This window comes from Sciurus carolinensis, chromosome 11 (genome assembly GCF_902686445.1).
Source record: "Sciurus carolinensis chromosome 11, mSciCar1.2, whole genome shotgun sequence".
NCBI classification, from domain to species: domain Eukaryota; kingdom Metazoa; phylum Chordata; class Mammalia; order Rodentia; family Sciuridae; genus Sciurus; species Sciurus carolinensis.
In genome coordinates this window covers 72,182,718-72,206,527 of record NC_062223.1, presented here as the reverse complement: position 1 = coordinate 72,206,527, position 23,810 = coordinate 72,182,718, and the positions used below count along the sequence as shown (strand labels likewise).

Here is a 23,810-nt window from a genome sequence, read left to right as displayed (position 1 = left end):
GTTTTTTCTTTCTTAGGAACCTCAACCTTTACACATTCCATTCTATCATGGGATCACACATTCTTATTCTCTTTCTTATTTCTATCACTATTAATCCATTCATCTATCAGTTCTGGAGTCTCACATTCCTGTACAAAATATTTTGCGATAATGACAGACATTTGTGACCATCCTCACTTACACTTCACATTGAACTTGTCCCTTTATCCAATTACTAATTCAACTCTTATTGTGACATTAAAGCCAATGCCTTTACTAAGATAAAATTCCTTTTCTAAAAATATATATGTATATATTTTTTTCCACCAGGGATTGAATCCAGGATTGCTCAACCACTGAGTCTCAACTGCAGCCCTTTTTATTTTTCATTTTGATACAAGATCTTGCTAAGTTGCTTAGGGTCTCACTAAGTTGCTGAGACTGGCTTTGAACTTGCAATCTTCCTGCTCCAGCCTCCCAAGCTACTAGGATTATAGGCATGCAGCAATGCACCTGGGCAGATAAAAGTTCTAATATCACAGTTGGGGGCACCAGGGATGGGGAAGACTTCTCCTGCCTTGAAACTGCTAAACAGACTGAAGGCTGTCTGTCTGTCTGACAGAGAAAGCTAAATTTGGGTTCCCTCTGTCCATCTTGGGAATACCGGGAGTAGGGGAGCTGTACATTGTCATTAGGTTCTACTGATTTCTCTGCCTAATTTCTTTTGGTTGATCTTCACAGTATCTGTCTCAGTAGGTACAGAACTTTCTCTTAGATGCTAAATGAGAAATGATTTCCTGTTAGTAATTTCAGGAATAGCATAGAAAATGCCCTGAGCTGTTTTCACAGTGCCTCTCATTTCCCTGGTATGCTCAACATATCACTTGCTTCTTCTTTATTGGCAGCTTTGCACTGGATGTCCCTTTCCAAGGGCTCAGCCGAATGTCAAGCTATAGTTCCTCTTTTAGGAAGACTGCTAATTAAAACTCCAGATCAGACTACACAGAGCATTATTCAACAATACTTCCTTTCCTGGCCTTTAAACCTCATTCTCCCTGCTTCAGAAAATTTGCCACAACCAATTGCACATATCAATGCCCTCTCCAGAGTATTTTCCTAGCCCAAACTCACATGACTCCAGGAGAGGAGAAAGGAAAAGGCACAGCACTGTAAAAGCATCGTCTGAAGATTGCAAGAACATCATTAGTCTCTGCCCACATGCAACTATTTGAACATAGGCTCAGAGGTTGTTTTACTGACCGACTCCATCTCTCAGCCTCCTGAGACTTTGGTGGGTGGCACTGGGTTGAAGCCTAATCCTATCTAGGGATCTCTGTGTTTCCTAGGAGATGGGGAATTCAAACTTTTCTGGTTGACCAGAATGTAAAGTTGAAGTAGCAGCTTTTGCTAAAGAGGCAGGGATTGTATAATTAGAGTTGATTCCCTTGGAACTTTTTTGTCTTTTATTTTGTTTTGGTTTTCAATTCCTCAATTCCCAATACTTGCACTATTTACCCAAAGATATCTAACATTTTAGGGTAACTGAGGCTGCAAGTACTTCAAATTGAATTTCTCTTTGTTTCCATTCTCTAAGGATACAGGACTAGCTTTCCCTTCTGCTATCATTTATGATTATCCTGGGTCCATTCTGCTGTTTTTTTTCTTCCTGCAACTCTAGTATTACAGAAAACTCATTGCAAATGTTCCCCAACTGGCCATTGTCACATAGCTATAGTTTGATTGGCTTTGTGAAATACCTTGCCAGTTTTTTGGTATTAGGTGTTCAAGATGTAGCAAGATGGTAATAGAACTCAATAGAAAATTGTACCCATATGTAAGATCTAGGTGCTATGACTTGCTTAATGTAGTCTAATATGTGGGATAATCATGTAAGGAACTGAGAAAAACAAAGAAGATACACTTGAACATTACCAAACCTGTATCTCCTGGTATCTTTTGCTGGGAACATATACGTTATGTTTATCTGAACAAACTGTATTGTCAGGCATTAAACTCACAACCCAGTTTGAAACTCACAAGTCATTCACTCTTAGTACTAGTACTCCCAAACATCTAATATTTATGTTATAGCTTATGACTAATGTAATTTATTCCAGCACACACCTCAAAACTTCCTCAGAACACGAACAAGTATATTAAACTCCTAGTCTCACCTCTCCACCTCACAAAACAACAACAAACTCCTTACATTACCTAGGACCTGACATTATGCATAGAGGCTTCCAAGAATTTTCATTATAGAATTATCATCTCTGTCCACAATTTGCTGCAGGTAGTCTCTTCATCACCTGTCCAAGTACTTCTCCGGTTATTTTCTCCTCCAGTTATTTTCTCCTCCAACTACATCATATCCAAGGAGATCTATTTTGCTATGTGCATTACCCACAGCTGGACTAGATCCAGGTTCTGGTCAATTGCATATGCTTGATCTTAGCTCCTGAGGTACTATGTAAGCCAGAGGTGTCCAGATTTTATTGTACTTCAGAATGACCTGTAGCTCTTATTAAAGTACAGATTGCAATTCCATACTCCCAGTTTCTGATTCAGTAAATTAGGAGAACTCCAAACTCTCCTTTCTAACACATTCCCAATTAATTCTGATGCTGCTGGTCAAAAGATCAAACTCCAAGAAAAATGAATATTCAAAAATATTTTTGATTGAGTTTTTTTTTTTCCTCAAATTGCTTTCTGTGATTACTGGACAGCATAGTAATCACAATCAAATCATCTTTACTAAGTTGTCTTAATAACCTAGAGCAGAAAAGGGTTGATGCAACTCTCTTTTCCCAGAACCCTGCTCTGAAAAATCCTCATTGTCTAGAGCTGAAGAAAGAAAACTTTAATCCAAATCATTCCCATTATTAAAAGGGAAGGAACAATAAGACAATAAAGAAATCAACTTTTGAAATTCCTTTGCTCATCTTCCCTAAACAGGTCTAACTCTCAGCAAGTTCAAGAAAAGTTCTGGGTGGTGCATTCTAGCAATGATATAATAGCTCCGACTTGGCTATGCCTCACTCATTCCCTCTCAAAAACGGAATTTCCTCTCAATTCTGTTTCCATGTAAGAAGGGGTGCTAGTGACAGTTTCTCTTTAAGGTTAGAAGACAAAAGGGAAAGAGCAGTCATATACACATACATACTCCTAGTGATTCAAACACTGACAGAGGTGCTGCTGTAGAGAGATTTCACAGATGTACTGAAACACACTAATCAGATGACTTAGGGTAGGGGTGGGCCTGACTTCATCAGAGGGAAGGACTTTAATGGGGGCTTAGGGTTTCCTTGAGGAAGAAGAGAACTGCACTTTTAGAAGCCAGCTTTATCCCATGCCTGGGGAATTTCCTAACTCCAAACTCCTTATGATCTTTACTTCCTAACAACCTGCCCTGTGGACTTTGGACTTGACTATCTGAACTATACAAATCTATTCTACTCATTTTGTTTTTCTTATACAGAAGCCAATGTATCCTCTTAATATATATAATTCATTGTTATATTCTGTATAGAGTTTGAAGTGTTTGGGAGAAGAAAAAGAACACATAAAACAAGTACTAGAAATTGAAAACTGGATACAAATCAGATAGCAAATATAAAATTATTATATGATGACTTTTAAACCTAATGAAAATAGGTATAATATCATAGACAAACTATGTACTTTACAGGAAAATATAATGAGGAGCAAGTAGTATCAGGTATTGGTGAATCAAAAAATCAGAAATGTGTAATAAATAGTAAAAGTTTGTCAGTACTACTAAATGTTTCTAAAGCATGGAGTTCACACCATGCAATAAGAATGAAAAATACCAAAATAATGAATAAGAAGTATGAATGATCTGACTATTTACCTATATAGACTATAAGAGAATTTGTAGAGCATTTGTTAGAATATTAAGAGTACTCAACAAGATTGACAGATACAAGATAAACATAAATAGATGAGTAAAATAATGAGAAATTATGGAGTGAGATACTTTTATGAATACAAAGTGTGTGATTAAAGAAAACACTACATCATCAACCTGGAAAAAAGATGAAATACCATGAAGATACCTAATCTCTCCATATGACTCTATTAGTTATATATTATTACAATTGAAATCCCAAGAGGAATTCCATAGAACTTGACAAGTAATGAAATTTATATATTAAAAATGTCTAATAAGAGCCAAGTATATAAGAGCAATGTGGGAAAAGTTTTCTTATTCGATTTTATGAATTATTAAAAGATATAGAAATGTTGTCAACATATTAGTACAATAACACTTGCAAGGAAATAAAAGAAAGCCTGGAGGCAGATCTGTACACTTATTTGACATATATGGACCTACTGATTATACATAATAGGATATAGTACTCAATACTTGATGACGGCTACTAATATCATTAAAAACAAAATGAAATATGAACATTTCATGGACCCTAAACAATATAAATTCTAGATAGATAAAAGAAAAACTTATCCTTAAAATATCTTGATGTTACTGGACAAACAGTAAAAAGTATGACAAGAATTTAAAAATCATAAATAAAGCAATTGGTATATTTTATCATAATTAACCTCAATGTGATATAACTTCATTCATGTTAAAGGTTAGGATAAAATAATTGAAATATGTGTAGTTCAATAGCTTCAAAAATTACTTGGGAATCAATCTAAGAAAAGAGGTGAAGAACCTCTACAATGAAAACTGTAGAAACTAAAGAAAGAAATTGAAGAAGACCTTAGAAGATGGAAAGACTTCCCATGTTTTTGGAGAGGCAGAGTTAATATTGTCAGCATGGCAATACTACCAAAAGCACTATACAGTGAATGCAATTCCAATTAAAATTCCAAGACATTCTTCACAAAAATAGAAAAAGCAGTCATGAAAGTCATTTGGAAAAATAAGAGACCCAGAATAGTCAAAGCAATCCTTAGCAAGAAAAGTGAAGCAGGAGGCATCACTTAAGTGGATCTCAAATTATTCTACAGAGCTATAGTAATAAAAACAGCATCACACTGACACTAAAACAGGCATGAAGACCAATGGAATAGAACAGCCCTGTAGAAAACTCAACTCAAAGTGGATCAAGGATCTAGGAATTAGACCAGAGCTAAGGACTAGAAAAAAATGTAGGCACTACATTCCAACATGTTGGCTCAGGAACTGACTTCCTTAACAAGATTTTTAATGCTCAATAAATGGAATAGTATCAAACTAAAAAGCTTCTTCATAGCAAAGGAAACAATCAAGAACATGAAGAGAGAGGCTACAGAATGGGAGAAAATCTTTGCCATCTGCTCCTCAGATAGGGTATTAATATCCAGAACATGGAAAGAACTTAAAAAACTTAACACCAGAAAAAAATAAATAATCCAATCAATAAATGGACAAAGGAGCTAAATAAACACCTCTCAAAAGAAGGAATAATCAAAAATATGTGAAACAATGTTCAACATCTCTAGCAATTAGAGAAATTCAGATTAAAACCACACTGAGATTTCATCTTACTCCAGTGAGAATTGCAATTATCAAGAATACCAGTAACAATAAATGTTGGGGAGGATGTGTGAAAATGGTACATTCGTACATTGTTGGTGCAACCACTCTGGAAAGCAGTGTGGATATTCCTCAAAACACTTGAAATGGAACCACAATTTGACCAAGCTATTCCACTCTTCCGTATATATCTGAGGGATTTAAAATCAGCATTCCACAGTGATGCAGCCCCCTCAATCTTTATAGCAGCATAATTCACAATAGTCACACTATTGAGCCAATGTAGGTGCCCTTTATTATTATTATTATTGTATACAAATGGGATACATGTTGTTTCTCTATTTGTACATGGAGTCAAGGCATACCATTTGTGTAATCATACGTTTACATAGGGCAATGATGTTTGATTCATTATTTTTTTCCCTTCCCCCCCCCCCCCCTCCCACCCCTCTTTTCCCTCTATACAGTCCTTCTTTCCTTCATTCTTACCACACTCCTTATCCCTAACCCTAAACCTAACCCTAACCCCTCCCACCCCCCATTATATGTCCTCATCCGCTTATCAGCGAGATCATTCGTCCTTTAGTTTTTTGAGATTGGCTTATCTCACTTAGCATGATATTCTCCAATTTCATCCATTTTCCTGCAAATGCCATAATTTTATCATTCTTCATTGCGGAGTAATATTCCATTGTATATATATGCCACAGTTTCTTTATCCATTCATCAACTGAAGGGCATCTAGGTTGGTTCCACAATCTGGCTATGGTGAATTGAGCAGCAATGAACATTGATGTGGCTGTATCTCTGTAGTATGCTGATTTTAAGTCCTTTGGGTATAGGCCAAGGAGTGGGATAGCTGGGTCAAATGGTGGTTCCATTCCAAGCTTTCTGAGGAATCTCCATACTGCTTTCCAGAGTGGCTGCACTAATTTGCAACCCCACCAGCAATGTATGAGTGTTCCTTTTTCACCACATCCTCGCCAACACCTATTGTTGTTTGTGTTCTTGATAATCGCCATTCTAATTGGGGTGAGATGAAATCTTAGGGTAGTTTTGATTTGCATTTCCCTTATTACTAGAGATGTTGAACATTTTTTCATATATCTGTTGATTGCTTGTACATCTTCTTCTGTGAAGTGTCTGTTCATTTCCTTAGCCCATTTGTTGATTGGATTATATGTATTCTTGGTGTAGAGTTTTTTGCGTTCTTTATAGATTCTGGAAATTAGCGCTCTATCTGAAGTATGAGTGGCAAAGATATTCTCCCACTCTGTAGGCTCTCTCTCTTCACATTGCTGATAGTTTCCTTTGCTGAGAGAAAGCTTTTTAGTTTGAATCTATCCCAGTTGTTGATTCTTGCTTTTATTTCTTGTGCTATGGGAGTCCTGTTAAGGAAGTCTGATCCTAAGCCAACAAGTTGAAGATTTGGACCTACTTTTTCTTCTATAAGATGCAGGGTCTCTGGTCTGATTCCAAGGTCCTTGATCCATTTTGAGTTGAGTTTTGTGTAGGGTGAGAGATAGGGGTTTAATTTCATTCTGTTGCATATGGTTTTCCAGTTTTCCCAGCACCATTTGTTGGAGAGGCTATCTTTCTCCATTGCATATTTTTGGACCCTTTGTCTAATATGAGAAAATTGTATTTATTTGGGTTTGTGTCCATGTCCTCTATTCTGTACCATTCTTCTACCTGTCTATTTTGGTACCAATACCATGCCATTTTTGTTACTATTGCTTTGTAGTAGAGTTGAAGATCTGGTATTGCGATACCCCCTGCTTCGCTCTTGCTACTGAGGATTGCTTTAGCTATTCTGGGTTTTTTATTCTTCCAGATGAATTTCATAATTGCTTGCTCTATTTCTGCAAGGTACATCATTGGGATTTTAATTGGAATTGCATTGAATCTGTATAGTACTTTAGGTAGTATGGCCATTTTGACAATATTAATTCTGCCTATCCAGGAAAATGGGAGATCTTTCCATCTTCTAAGGTTTTCTTTAATTTCTTTCTTTAGTGTTCTGTAGTTCTCATTGTAGAGGTCTTTCACCTCTTTTGTGAGATTGATTCCCAAGTATTTTATTTTTTTCGATGCTATTGTGAATGGGGTAGTTTTCCTAATTTCTCTTTCTGAAGATTCATCACTTATGTGTAAAAATGCATTGGATTTATGAGCATTGATCTTGTGACCTGCTACTTTACTGAATTCACTTATGAGTTCTAAAAGTTTTCTGGTGGAATTTCCAGGTTCCTCTAAATATATAATCATGTCATCAGCGAACAGGGATAGTTTGAGTTCTTCTTTTCCAATTCGTATCCCTTTAATTTCTTGAGTTTTTCTAATTGCTCTGGCTAGAGTCTCAAGGACGATGTTGCTGTATTTTATCGAATGCTTTTTCTGCATCTATTGAAATAATCATGTGAATCTTAACTTTAAGTCTGTTGATATGGTGAATGACATTTATTGATTTTCGAATGTTGAACCAACCTTGCATTTCTGGGATAAAACCCACTTGATCGTGATGCACTATCTTTTTAATATATATTTGTATGCGATTTGCTAAAATTTTGTTGAGAATTTTTGCATGGGTGTTCATTAAGGATATTCGTCTGAAATTTTCTTTCCTAGATGTGTCTCTGTCTGGTTTAGGTATCAGGGTGATATTGGCTTCATAGAACGAGTTTGGGAGGGTTCCCTCCTCTTCTATTTCATGGAATACTTTGAGGAGTATTGGAATGACCTCTTCTTTAAAGGTTTTGTAGAACTCGACTGAGAACCCATCTGGTCCTGGACTTTTCTTTGTTGGTAGGCTTTTGATGACCTCTTCTATTTCATTGCTTGAAATTGGTTTATTTAAGTTGTGTATGTCCTCCTCGTTCAGTGTAGGTAATTCATATGTCTCTAGAAATTTGTTGATGTCTTCGAGGTTTTCTGTTTTGTTGGAGTATAGATTTTCGAAATAGCTTCTAATTATGTTTTGTATTTCACTCGTGTCTGTTGTGATGTTTCCTTGTTCATTCCGAATTTTAGTAATTTGAGTTTTCTCCCTCTTTCTCTTTGTTAGTGTGACTAAGGGTTTATCAATTTTGTTTATTTTTTCAAAGAACCAACTCTTTATTTTGTTAATTTTTCCAATTGTTTCTTTTGTTTCAATTTTGTTGATTTCGGCTGTGATTTTAACTATTTCCTGTCTTCTACTACTTTTGGTATTGGTCTGCTCTTCTTTTTCTAGGGCTTTGAACTGTAGTGTTGTTTATTTGTTGATTTCTACTTCTTTTGTTGAATGTGCCCCATGAAATAAATCTTCCTCTAAGTTCTGCTTTTATAGTGTCCCAGAGATTTTGATATGATGTGTCTTTGTTCTCGTTTACTTCTAAGAATTTTTTTATTTCCCTCCTGATGTCTTCTGTTATCCATTCATCATATAATAGTGTATTATTTAATCTCCAGGTATTGGAGAGGTTTCTGTTTTTTATTCTGTCATTTATTTCTAATTTCAATACATTATGATCTGATAGAGTACAAGGTAGTATCTCTATCTTCTTGTATTTGCTAACAGTAGCTTTGTGGCATAAAATATGGTCTATTTTAGAGAAGGATCCATGTGCTGCTGAGAAGAAGGTATATTCATTCTTTGTTGGATGGTATATTCTATATATGTCCGTTAAGTCTAAATTATTGATTGTGTTATTGAGATCTATGGTTTCTTTATTCAATTTTTGTTTGGAAGATCTATCCAGTGGTGAGAGAGGTGTGTTAAAATCACCTAGCATTATTGTGTTGTGGTCTATTTGATTTCTGGAATTGAGAAGGATTTGTTTGACGTACGTGGATGAGCCAATGTTCGGGGCATAGATATTTATGATTGTTATGTCTTGCTGATTTATGCTTCCCTTAAGCAGCATGTAATGTCCTTCTTTATCCCTTCTGACTAGTTTTGGTTTGAAGTCCACATTATCTGAAATGAGGATGGATACTCCAGCTTTTTTGCTGTGTCCATGTGCATGGTATGTTTTTCACCATCCTTTCACCTTTCGTCTATGGGTATCTCTTTCTATGAGATGAGTCTCTTGCAGGCAGCATATTGTTGGATTTTTCTTTTTAATCCAATCTGCCAGTCTATGCCTTTTGATTGATGAGTTCAGGCCATTAACATTCAGGGTTATTATTGTGATATGATTTGTATTCCCAGTCATTTGATTCCTTTTTGTTTTTTGACATGATTTGGTTTCTCCTTTATTTGGCTATTCCTTTAGGCTAGCGCCTCCTGTTGCTGATTTGCATCGTTGTTTTTCATCTCTTCCTCATGGAATATTTTGCTGAGAATGTTCTGTAACGCTGGCTTTCTTTTTGTAAATTCCTTTAGCTTTTGTTTATCATGAAAGGATCTTATTTGTTCATCAAATTTGAAGGTAAGTTTTACTGGGTATAAGATTCTTGGTTGGCATCCGTTTTCTTTCAGGCCTTGGTAAATGTTTTTCCAGGCCCTTCTAGCTTTTAGGGTCTGGATTGAAAAATGTGCTGATATTCTTATTGGTTTCCCTCTGAATGTAATTTGATTCTTTTCTCTTGCAGCATTTAAAATTCTGTGTTTATTTTGTATGTTAGGTATTTTCATAATAATGTGCCTTGGTGTGGGTCTGTTGTAATTTTGTATATTTGGAGTCCTATAAGCCTCTTGTTCTTGGTTTTCCATTTCATTCTTCAGATTTGGGAAATTTTCTGATATTATTTCATTGAATAGATTGTTCATTCCTTTGGTTTGTTTCTCTAAGCCTTCCTCATTCCCAATAATTCTTAAATTTGGCCTTTTCATGATATCCCATAATTCTTGTAGATTCTGTTCATGATTTCTTACCATCTTCTCTGTTTGGCCAACTTTGTTTTCAAGATTAAATATTTTGTCTTCAATGTCTGAGGTTCTGTCTTCCAGGTGTTCTATCCTATTGGTTATGCTTTCTATGGAGTTTTTAACTTGGTTTATTATTTCCTTCATTTCAAGTATTTCAGTTTGTTTTTTTTTCAGCGTCTCTAACTCTTTATTGAAATGATCTCTTGCTTCCCATATTTGCTCTTCTAACTGTTGATTGGTGTGATCACTTAATGCCTGCATTTGGTCTTTCATCTCATCCTTCAATGCCTGCATTTGCTCTTTCATCTGCTCATTTGCTCCCTGATTGTTTTAATTATGTACATTCTGAACTCCTTTTCTGACATTTCTTCTGCTGTGCTGTTGTTGGGTTTTATTGATGTAGTATCTAGGTTTATTTGGCACATTTTCTTCCCTTGTTTTCTCATATTGGTCAGCTGTCAATGGGACCCTGAAATATTGCAGATTTCCTCTATTGGCTTATAGTGTCCCGGTAGATTTCCAGTGTATCACCACCCAGCCTTCAGTAGCCTGAAGTCTTGGAGGAACTTGATAATGCTGTGCTTCTGAAGAAAGCTGCCCCTAGCCCCCTACTGGTTCCAGGGCTTGGAACTGGCTCTGTGCTGAAATGCTCTCACTGTGGGCCTGCACCGTGCAACTGGCCGTGTGGGAGGAGCCCACTGCCGGAGTGTGGAAGGCTACCTGGGGAAGACTCTAGCTGCCCTGCCCTGCTCCGATAAGCCACTCTTATCTGTGCCTGCCGCCCAGGTCAAGTTTCGCCCAGTGGGGGAGACTCACCCCGTGACTCTATTTTTGTCCAAGTCTCTCAATGCCTCCCCTTCTTGAGTCCTGGGTTCTGGAGCGACTGGAGATGCAGTCACCCTCTAGTCCGCCATCTTGGATTGCCCCGTGGAAAGAGCCTGTGGCGGAGTGGAGAAGTCTCTGGCTGCCCTGCCCTGATCCCAGAGGCTGCTTGCGGATCGAAGCTCTCCGTTGGCTCGGGGACTTGTGGCTGGCTCTATGTAGAAAGGCTCTCACTGGGTGGTCTGCTCCGAGAAGCTAGCCTTGAAAGGCGCCTCCCACCGCAGGGGGCCGGACTGCTTGGGGAAGTCTCTGGCTGCCCTGTCCTGGTCCCTGAAGCCACTTGTGGGCCAGAGCACGGCACACTGACTCCGGGACTTGGAGCTTGTTCTGATCAGAAAGGCTCTCACTAGGGGGCCTGCTCCGAGAACCTAGAGAAGCTGGCTGTGTAGGAGGGGCCCACCGCCAGGGTGTGCAGGGCTGCCTGTGGAAGACTCTAGCTGCCCTGCCCTGCTCCGATAAGCCACCTCTATCTGGGCCTGCCACCCGTGCCGAGCTTTACCCAGTGGGCAGACTCACCTGTGGCTCTATTTTAGTCCGAGTCTCTCAATGCCTCCCCTTCTTAACTCCTGGGTTCTGGAGCGACTGGAGATGCAGTCACCCTCTAGTCCGCCATCTTGGATCACCCCCATAGGTACCCTTCAAGAGATGAATGAATAAAGAAAATGTGGTACATATACACAATGGAATATTAGTCATAACGAATGACAATTTGACATTTGCTGGTAAATGGATGGAAATGAAGACTATCATGCTAAGTGAAACAAGCCAGTCCTGAAAAGTCAAAGGTTAATTTTTTTTCTCTGCTATGTGGAAGCTAATCCAAAATAAGGTACAGGGGGATAAAAAAGAATAGAAAGATCAGTGGATTAGACAAAGGGGAATGAAGGGAAAGAAGGAGAGATGGGGTAGGGAAAGACAATGGAAAGCATCTGACCTAACATTCCTATGTACATACATGAATATACTGAAGTGACTCTCACCATTTTGTACACCCACAAGACACTAATTTTAAAAATCCCTATAAGTAAATAGCAAGAGATCAATAGGCTAGAGGGAAGGGAAAGGGGTGAGAAGACAGGAGAAGGGGAAGTGCTAGGGACTGGTTTAGAGAACAAATTATATTCCATGTTTCTTTTTTTTTTTTTTTTTTTTTTTTTGCGGTGCTGGGGATTTGAACCCAGGGCCTTGTGCATGTGAGGCAAGCACTCTACCAACTGAGCTATGTCCCCAGCCCTATATTCCATGTTTCTATGATTATGTCAAAATAAATTACATTGTTCTGCATAACAAAAAAGGAACCAATAAAAAATATGTAAAGGTGATAATCATAAAATAAAAATAATTCCAAATCAATGTTTTCAAGACTAACAGTACATAAAAATGTAGGCTAAAATACATGGAAAATTTTTCATTTCATCAGTTCATAAATTTAGCAGAAAAATGCAGCTCTACACAATAATATAATGTCATTCATGTGTATCAGATTAACACAAATGAGCCATTCCAAGAACTAGCAAGAATATGGGAAAATGAGAACTTTCAAACTGTGGATGGGTGTGGAAAATGACAAATATTTTGGAGAGGAACTTCACAATACATAGTAAAGGTGATCCTATGTGTGACTTTGAGAATAGCAAGTACATTTCTTTGCATATATTATATTGCAGGGCATTCCAACCAAGAAACATCAGGGGAAGGAATATGGCATTTTGGTGTGAAGGAAGAAGGTTCCTCAAAGTTGGAGGATGGCCAGCTTCCATAGCAATGTTTCCCTCTCATTCCAGCTTCCATGAGAACTAAGGAGACCATGGCTTGGCACATCTGCAATTCATTTGTTGTCAAAAAAGTGTGTTACCCTAGCAGACCAATTAGGACACTGAAATATGTACAAGAAGACACAAAATGCATGCTCTTTACAACATTACTTGTAAAAACCAAAAAGTTAGGACATGTGAATCAAAAAAAAAAAAAATATATATATATATATATATATATATATATATATAATATTTAAGATGGGATACTACACCACAGTTAAAATTTAAAAAAAAGGTAGAATATGTAAAATGTTACATTGAAAATTTATGCAGGAAATCCTCTACATTTAAACAAATACACAAAGTAAGACAATATACTTTCATAGCTCAATTCAGGATTAATGAAGAAACACACATGTAAACAGAGTATAGGCTAAGTTTTTGCTATGTACTGACTTTAAGATGGGATAGAGGATTGTCCCTTCCTGGCATTTACTGGGCAGTGGTGATAGAATTCTGCACTGTGAGAAACTGCCCCTATATCCATTAAGAAATATTCATGTGTGTAAAAATATCTTCACCAGAATGTAGGCCGAAACTAAAATAAACAGAAAATATTTGGTTTTTGATGAGTTCTGTCATATTATTTTTGCATAACAAAACCACCCAAAACTCAATGGTTTAGGTGATAGGCAGAGTAATATTCCTGTATTCCACCCTTCCAAGGCCTCCATGTCCTAATCTGCAGCCTATGAAGATGCTAAGGTGTGTGCCAAAATGCATTATGGTTGCAGATGGCATTAAGATTGAGGATTTTTGAGGGAGAGATTATCCTAGATTATCCAGGTTGACCCAATTTAATCAAAAGAGTGCTTAAAGGTGAAAGAGAGTCACAAGAGAGACAACAGAAACAAAGTCCGAGAAAGACAGCCAGCTTTTTCTGGATTTGAAGATGGGGAGAGGGCCACAATCTAGAATTGGAACTGGAACCTGGAAAAATCTAGGAACGGATTGTCCCTTAGATCCTCCAGAAGATACCCAACCCTGCTGTTACCTTGATTTTACCACACTGAGGACCCTTTAGGACCTCTGATGTAAAAAGTTGTAAAATAATGAACTTGTGTTGTTTTAAACCACCAAGCTTGTGGTACTTTTTTATAGTAGCAATAGGCAATTGAAACAGTTAATCATAACAAATATTTTGTTTCAGTGTTAATTTAGGATGAGTGTAACTAGACAACTCCATACGTGAAGTTCTCAGAACTTTTCTTCAAGATTTGAATTGAATTTGTATTAGCTCCAGATGTTTTTGCTCTGGAGCTCAGGCTGAAGAGGCAAAAGTCACCCAAGGTACACTCTTCTCAGACTAGATGCCTAGCATACAGAGCCATACTCAGCCAACAAACCACAAAAACCTCCGTTGTCATGTCCATCAAAACCCAACGCCCAAAGCAAGTCACAGTCAAGGCTCAAGTCGAAGTCGTGGGAAAGTACGTTCCACACAGGGGGAAAGTATATTCCCCTCCCATGGATATTAGCCCACACTGCCATGCATAGCCTTAACAGTCATGTAATTTCTCTATGAAAGTACCTCAAATTGAGGATTCTTTTCTGCCTTAATTTCTTAGGACTTTATCCAGAAATATTAAATAATTAAATAACATTCTATTTAAGTCCCTCACACCACTTACTCTTGAGTCTCATCACAAGTCCAGCACTGGCAAGGGAAAGGGTTTCTGGCGAGGGATGGGCCAGCTGTAAGTTAATGACTTAGAAACTTATTTAATAGAAAACCACAGGAGATAATCTATTTTTTGAATCAGAGGGGACATGACCGCTTGAGCCATACTAAGATCTCCCTCCAACAAGAAATGGAGCCTGCGTTTGGTTTATTTATAGTGTTACAGATCAAAAGTGGGACCCCTAGGAGCTTCTTGCGTGAGAAACAGGGTGGGGTGGAGTTAAGAAAGCTATTTTGCTCTAGTGGGTCATGTGACATATCCAGGACATGCAAATTATGGTGGTGGGCCACTCTGCATGGAAACCACATACTTCAGTCCATCTGAAACAATCTCTCATGACTGCCAGTTCCTGAAAGTCAGATTGCCACGTTTGATGGCTCCACCAAGCCTGATTTTATTTGCTAGTCATAGATGGCTTACCAAAACTTACATTTATGTTTCCTACAATCCTATTTCCAGAGGTTAAGTTCTGACTTCTTCCTTAGTTTTCTCTTCTTAACATGCCTCAGATCACTTTTTGAAAGACATAGCATTTGTATTTGTTGAATATTGTAAGATCAGATGGAGGTAACAGTAGGACAGATAGGCCAGATGTAATTTTAAAAGAACTTTATTGGGACGGTTCTTGGGCAAGGTTTACTGGTCCTCCAGGGTGAGGGCCGGGGTGGAGGACAGGGGAAATAGCACCTGGTCCCGACTGGGCAGCACCTTTTGTAGTCCGGGGAGGGCAGGGGAAACCCGAGGGCCTCGTGTCCTTTTGGGATTGACAGGGGACTCCATCAGGGGATTGTGAGGTGCCATTAGGGTTTATCTCCCAGCGCCTGATTGATTGTTCCCCCTTGCATGCGTGGGCTGCATTGTTCTTTGGCGCGTGTGTGGGAGGCCTCCTGCCCTGCCCCCATCCAGCTGCCTCAGACGCCCTAACAAATACATTATAGATATTAGACACACATATATGTTTATGTTTACATTATACGCATTGAACATACAACTGTTAAATATATCGTGAACGATTTTATATTGCTCTTTTATGTTACAGTTAGAATAGTATTTACATTTTACATTTACTAATAAGTTTATACATAGAGTTTCTCAATTAAGAATCTCTTACACTAACACTGAATTTGAGAAGAGAATCACGACATTAACATAAATGAGCAAAATTGTATCAGTGCCATTCAGATTTTTACAAAAATTATAATCATCACATGCATTTAAAATGAATATGAATACCAATATTGTTTATCATTTCATCAGAGAAGAAATTTAATTGGAACATGCAGATTTTTTCTTTTTGCATTTTGATTGGATAGATATATTTCTAGAATGCACGATAGTTTAATATAAGAAAAATCTAAAAGTAAGATTCTACATTAACATTTAAATTGACACATAAAATTATTGTATGAAATTCAATACCCCTTAATGATTTACAAAACAAAAATAGGAAAACAAAACAAATTAAAAAACCCCTTAGAAAACTAAGAGATAAGTGCTTCTTAAATAGATTTTTATTAAAGGAACTCTTGGTTTTGTAGAGTAAAAACAGCACCCAAAAGCTGCTCTTATTGCTCCTATGCAACCACACAAGTGTGAAAAGACTTATCACATGAAAACTGGGAATGGTCAAAGTATCCCTTTTCCTCTGGGAACTTTTCGGGTCCTGTTGGTCATTGAATAAAAGGCCCAAAGTGATCCCCTAATGAAATACTTCTTGGAACCTCCCTCTTTCCTTGGTCTCCAGAGAGTCCGCTGTGCCCAGAGATCTTGGAAGATGAAATCGTAGAGTTCAAAATTGCCTTCTACAGTGAGACAGCCCCCACCACTATTCCAAGGAAACCTAAGTGTTATGTTGCAGGAGAGACTGGAGGAGCACCAGTGTGGGCAGAAAGCTCCTCCACTCCTGCTGTCCCAGCTCAGCAAAAAAGAGAAATGATGTTCTTTTATGAGATAGGCAGATCCAAGTGGTGACTTTCAAGTGACGGTGCTCTGGTTATCAGAAACAAAAATGTTGCTAAACAGAATATAATAGAATATTTCCAGGTAATTTCTGATTTAAATAATTAAAACAACTCCCCTGCATTGCTTCTTTCTATCAGATTGCTTTCCCTCATGTCCTCTCTCTGTAGCCCCCACTTATTCCCTAGCTGCCCAACAATCCTACTCCAGATACCTGAACAACTGCCTCTTGTCTGAAAGTTGAGCAAGGTTACAGAATTTTAAGGGGTCGGGGAATGAAAATTCAAGAAAATAGAGCTGTAAAATAATGAAGAAAGAAGCCATGCCCAGTGGTACATGCCTGTACTGTAGTAATCCCAACTCCTGGGGAGGTTGAGGCAGCAGGGTTGCACCTGGGAGGCTACCTGGGTCATTTAGTGAGACCCTGTCTCAAAATAAAATAATAAAAGGGGCTGGAGATGTAACAAGAGGAAGAGTAGCCTGGGAACTGCTAAAATAATAATAATAATAATAATAAGTAGTTATGAGTTATGGCAAGTGGAGGTAGTTTACAAACCTAGCTCATAGGGAGCAGTTAATAAACACCAGCTACATGAGAAGAACACTTACATTTTCTGCTATTGTATTGTTTTGCTTCTTTCCTCTATTGAAGATATTCTCCCTGCTTCTCCACTTGAATAAGTCTTGCTATCATTTCAGGTTACTACAAATTTGACTTCTTTAAAATTTTCTTTGCCCCTGAAGAAGTCAGAGTCCCTTCATGCTCCATAAACTCCTTTACATCTCCATTGTCACTTTTAGTGAACTGTGCTGTCACTGCTGAGAATTTGTCTCTTGATCAAGCAGTGATGGAGGATGAGGAGCAAAGGGGCAAAAGGAGAAGGCAAAGGGAGTGAGGGGGCCCAGAGGCATGCACTGATGCAACTTTGACTTGTGTGGGTCTGGCCATTCTCAATGAGGCCACCAGGGAAGCACTTCCAAGAAGCTGCTGGGCTCTGATTCTGTGCTTCCTGAATACACTGGAGGGGCCGGGTAATCAGAATTGTTAAACTCCTCAGTGCTTCTAGTGGACAACCACAGCTGAGAGTCACTTCTAGATTCCATGAAGTATAAAGGTGTTTACAAACAAAGGTCACTTTTAAAAAATGGTAAGTGATTTAGTGTGGCTTAAACAGAAATTTAAGAAGCAATGGATGCTGGATTCCCAACACCCTGGTGGAGCGGATTCCTGCTTAGAGGTGTGAACTGGCTGTGAAAATAAAAATCTGAAAATGATCAGTAAGGAATAAAATACAAAGATAGAAATTAGTTTTAGAAGCGAGACACCTGGTGGGTCTTTCAGCCCTGATAGGAATTGGAACTGAAAGAGAAAAAGAATCCCCAATTCTTTATTTAAGGGGAAATACATCAAAAGGTTACAGTGTGACTGCCTTTTTGAGGAAAACAGGACAAGGTTTGGAAAACAAGTTGTTTGGGACTTGTCAAGTTATGCCCATCTCCAGGCTACTGCATTTGAACCTAGGTCTGTGAGCCAAGGGAGGACACCAGTGTTATTCTGGCTTTCTCAAACAAGGGAATTTCCTTGGGTTCAATTCCCCGTGCCCACCCCTTCCACCCAAAAATGAATCTGGCAGTTTAAATTCTGTGTAATCTTATAGCAATTTATGAGTGGCAAATTTTAATTGTCTAAAAGAGTAATGTATACAGAGTGCTGCTCAACAAGAATTTAAGTTTTAAATAGGGGGTTAAGGTCAGGTCCCTATTTAAAAAAATGCAAGAGAGTCTTTAACTGAAGAATGAATAAAAACAAGAGAGATAATTCAGAGTGAATTCAGATTCTAGAATTTGAACTAGAATAAAGTATGATTATTTTTTAAAACACAAAGAATATGCAAAAAATAGTTAGCATAAATAAATTTTAATATTTATAATTCTACTACATGCATGCAATATACAATGATTTTGGTGTGTGGTGCAGTTCATTTAAGTCAGAATTCATTTTAATTGCAGTACAGATAAACTGAAATAAGTAGTTATGGAATTATTAGGTTCTAAAGGAGCAACTTAAATATCCCAGTACCGTCCCTACATTTTGTGGTAGTAATTATATTCTATGACAATGCTAATGAACTTAGTGATTCACAAAATTATGTCACTGAGTTATGAAAATGTCATGTGTGTTCACTACAGTGGGCTTCTCATATAACTAAGGAGCTCCAGTCATATGACTAGGTAGGTGTTTTCTTCTTCAGCACCTCTCTTTGTTTTGTACAGGGTCTGCAGATCCTCTTTGGCAAACTCCATTTTGGATGTTGTTTGCCTGCATCAGAACTAACCATTCTTAGTGTCTTGGGCCAGAGTGCAAATTGCACCTTGCCTCACTTTCACAAGGAAGATTGTTCCCACTAATCTGTCATTCAAAATGTTGGTGTCAGTGTTATTTATTCAAGCATTGATTTTCCTCTATGTTATTGATTCTTTTGCCCCATATTTCACACTACGCTAGATCAGTGTTCTTCTAGGAAGGTTAACTTCTTTCTTGAAGTCCATGTGTAATATAGATTTCCCTCATTGCTTACATACTAACCCCTACTTCTAGTAAGAACCATCAGTCATCCTCATGATTGCAACAGCTAAAAGGATTTCTAAATATCATTTTAAATAATGGAACCACATTTGACCCAGCTATCCCACTCCTTGGCCTATACCCAAAAGACTTAAAATCAGCATACTACAGAGATACAGCCACATCAATGTTCATCGCTACTCAATTCACCATAGCCAGATTGTGGAACCAAACTAGAAGTCCTTCAATTGATGAATGGATAAAGAATCTGTGGCATATATATACAATGGAATATTACTCAGCCATAAAGAATGATAAAATTATGGCATTTGCAGGCAAATGCATGAAATCGGAGAATATCATGCTAAGTGAGATAAGCCAATCTTAAAAAACCAAAGGACGAATGATCTCGCTGATAAGTGGATGATGACATTTAATGGGGGGTGGGAGGGGTTAGCGTTAGGGATAGGGTTAGGTTTAGGGTTAGGGTTAAGGAGTGTGGCAAGAATGGAGGAAGGAAGGACTGTATAGAGGGAAAAGAGGAGTGAGAGGGGTGGGAGGGGTGGGGGGAAGGAAAAAAAATAACAGAATGAATCAAAGAACATTACCCTATGTAAATTTTTGATTACACAAATGGTATGCCTTTACTCCATGTACAGAGAAACAACATGTATCCCATTTGTTTACAATAAAAAAAAATAACAACATTATTGCCTAACATATAGATGTAAGGGTTAATTGGGGTCCAGAAGTAAATGTTAAGAGGAAAGCTAATAAAAAGGCAAGCACATAGGATGGCGAACAGTAAGAAGTTGTTCCCATGTTGAAGTCAGTTCAATTTTATTATCTATTCCAGGGTCATATCAAGTTACATTAGGTTACATAGTGTAGTTAGCTTTGTGTATGTGCAGATCATGTAACTTGCTTGCTTCCCTCTGGTGCCCAAGCTCCTGTGCCTCTTCTGGTTCAATGATGGAGACATAGTTTCCAGTGCCTGTTTCGCCCAGATGTTCTTCATCCATGGAACATCGGTGGTTTGATCAGCCCTACTTGCTGCAATGGCTTTTGACCGCTTTGTGGCTGTGTGCGAACCATTACACTACACTGTGATTCTGAGCCTTTCTCTAGTTGGACGCCTAGGACTGCTGGCTGTAGCCAAGGGTGTGATTCTCATCCTGCCCATGCCTCTTCTACTTCAAAGGTTAACTTTCTGCCACAAAGTTATTCCTCACACATATTGTGACCACATGGCTGTGGTGAAAATGGCCTATAAACACACCAGACCCAATCGAATTTATGGACTCTTTGTGATCTTGCTCATGGTTGGACTCGATCTGTTGCTTATTGTTTTCTCTTATGCCCTGATCCTACATACTGAGGTACACCACAGCTCTCGAGATGCCACCTTCAAAGCCCTCGACACCTGCTCAGCCAACTTCTTCATCATCCTTGTCACTTATGTGCCTGCCCTCTTTTCTTCTATCACCCACCACTTTGGTCACAATGTCCCACCTCACGCCCATATTCTCCTTGCCAATCTCTACCTTCTACCCTCAGTGCTCAACCCCATCACGTATGGGATGAAGATGAGGGAAACGCCGGATAAGGCAACCAAATATCTGTGCAGAGGATCTGAATAGGATGTGGGTCCCAGAAGAAATCAAACCTGCTAGTAAATGAACAAGGAGGACAATTAACATTGCTTTTGCCCAACCATCTAAGACCCAGTTGTATCTCCAAATGAGTGGGAACAACAGACCATGAAGGTCTTCTTTCTTTCCTCCCTCCCTCCCTTCCTCCTGCCCTTCCTTCCTTCCTTCCTTCCTGATGAAATATATATTACAAAATATTTTATTGCAAGAAAAACATGTATCCAGATGCCTAATTGAAGAGACTGGAACTACATATTTAAAAGAATATGTAAAAAGGAAGCCACCTGTATCTGAAATGATATACCTTTACTTGAAGTGATCCAGAGAGATTGTGAATCATGCATAAAAAATCAACTTATATTGCTGTGATGAAGAATGCTTAATTGAATGTTATTATCATTATTATTATAACTTCATGGTTACACATGGTGGTTTGGAGTTCATACTGACAAATACATGCATGGAATTTGATTTTGGCTCATGATCCCCTCTTTTCTCTCCCCTTTTCCCCTTTTGTCCTCCTTCTTTCTCCACTCCCCGTTTCTCTATTCTATTAGATTTTCTTTCACTTGTCCATAAATTGTTGACATGTTTTAAATCATTATAATGAGTGAAATTCTATTTAATTATTTAAATGTATAGTTATCAATAGATCAATTGCACAATGTAAAAAGGCAAGTGGAAAATTGAGTGGGTAAATAGAAATCATCCCTTTCTAAAAGAGTTAAACAACATGAAAATACAAAGCACAAGAAATGTTGAGAAAAATTATAATCACAGGTTTAACATGTTAAAGACAAATGTAATTATTGAATTTAAAATTATGAAAAAAGATGCTACATAACTAAACTCCCTCCAAATCTGTTACTGTGCTTGAAATTGTTAAAAGGACAATGATATGGAGGATATGGCTCCTGATGAGTCCTAACTCACTATTTACTTCAGTGAACTGAACAAAGTATAAATTCTGAGACTATCTCTAATGATCATGAACAAAAAAGATCTTCTGTATTGGATGGTCCTTGCCCTTGGATTTTATCTGGTCCTGCTCATCTTTAGAGTGAGAAGATGCCTACAAAGAGAATAATAATTAAAAGACCCTTCCTACAAATTGTATAAAAGAGGGGAAAAAACATCCACCCCAGTCTGTTTTTCTCTTCATTCTTTAGTAACAAAGTGTCCCAAGTCACCCTTAACTATTACATTGTTTTTGTGAAGAATTTATTAGGAAAACTTGGCATAGTGAGAAAAGTGACAGCATCAGATCATGAATCTATGGTGGCTTCCTCAGGCCTTTTTCACCTGTTGGTGCTGAGAGGGTGGAGAGGGGATTTATGCCTGATGCTGACATTTGGCCACCATCATGATCAGCATGGCCGCGTTCATAGAGAGACTGAGGGAATAAGTTACTAAAGAGTTTGCTGTCTTCAAAGTATGATCTTATTGATGGAGAATTGTAGTGTTAAAACTTTGGATAAGCAGAAGAATATACTGGGTAATAGGAAATCCTAAGAAAAGTTCAGAGCATCAGCTAAGGTTGGAGTATTAATTTCCTAGAACAGGAGTGAATGGAAGGGTCCTACTTTATATGCCTCATATTCTATTATTTTCATCAGAAGTGTCATCTGTTGAGGCAGCTCTGCTAGTTCTGCTAGAAGTTTTTATATACAGTAGTTTATTGAATCATTTCAACTATAATTCAACTTGTGTAATAATCTGTATTGGAGGTTAAATTATGAAGGTGTGGTTTCTTATGTGCCCTTCCCTTAGTCACACTTGCAGTGAGTAATTATGTCTGATTCAAATCCTGATCTAGCTGATCATATCTTCCTCCTACTTTTGTCCATGTTGCCTGGTTGATGATAACCAGGAAGGTAACAGAGTGGGACTAAGTGAAACACCTTGTGGGAGTGACTCCAATCATAAAAGTGTGGCAACTATTCTGTGAGTTCCTCCTATTCAACATCAAAAATTAATTGAAGACCTACTATTGTTAGAGTATAAACAGTGACAAACTGGAGAATTGAAAACATCTTGCTTTACTTGTTATTTGTAATGTGCTGCCTCACCTCCACCTAATCCCCACCTTTCTGAGATGTATGTTGTATTCCTACAAGTTGACTTTGATGGAACTCATCATCCCGTCTGCACTGTCAGCTGGCTTCTGATATGACTTCCCAAAGAGAGCTATGTTAGTCTCTAAGGAGATAAGACTAAATAAAACTAAATATGCAATATATATATATATATGTTTTATATATATATATATATATATATATATATATATATATTTAGTGCAAACTCCCACATAAAAGAAATGTGATGGAGGGAGTTAAGAAGGGAAGGAAAGAGAGAGAGAGAGAGATGCAGCATACGCTGGAAAATCCACACTGGGAAATCATTATTGGTCTCTGCCATTGGATGTTTAGTGGTAATCCATGTAGTTGGATCCAGATGCACTTTTTTGTTTGACACTATTTACAATCTGCACCAGTTCTTCAGTGGCTGATGATGAAGACTGGCTAATATAAACTGACTAAGCCATTTTGTCAGTGCATCTTTAGATTTGGATGTATTGTGGTATTTTGGTAGTAATTATTATGTGATATAAAGTCAGCAAATTTTGTGTCTATACCCAATTGCCAACCCATGTGCCTTCAACCTAGATCTCCTTGCCACAATACTTATCGAACTTGACAGCTAGCCATTGCCCAGCATCTATAACTCACCACAGGTCACTTCTCCCTTCTTTTATAGTAGATGCTGTTGCACTGCTCGCATTCTTCTCATTTGAAACATTATCCTTTCCCATGTCTCTTAGGACTGTGCCCGAATGTGGCTGCAATGCAGCCTCCATCCACTTTCTTTTTCCACTCACTGATCATGATGGCCAATCTATAAGCTGCACTAGACAT

General features: G+C 38.0%; 1 pseudogene; it reads left to right on the top strand.

Moving 5' to 3' along the window:
- Positions 1 to 20,178: 20,178 nt before the first annotated feature.
- Positions 20,179 to 20,883, top strand: LOC124959538 (putative olfactory receptor 52P1; annotated as a pseudogene).
- Positions 20,884 to 23,810: the final 2,927 nt, after the last annotated feature.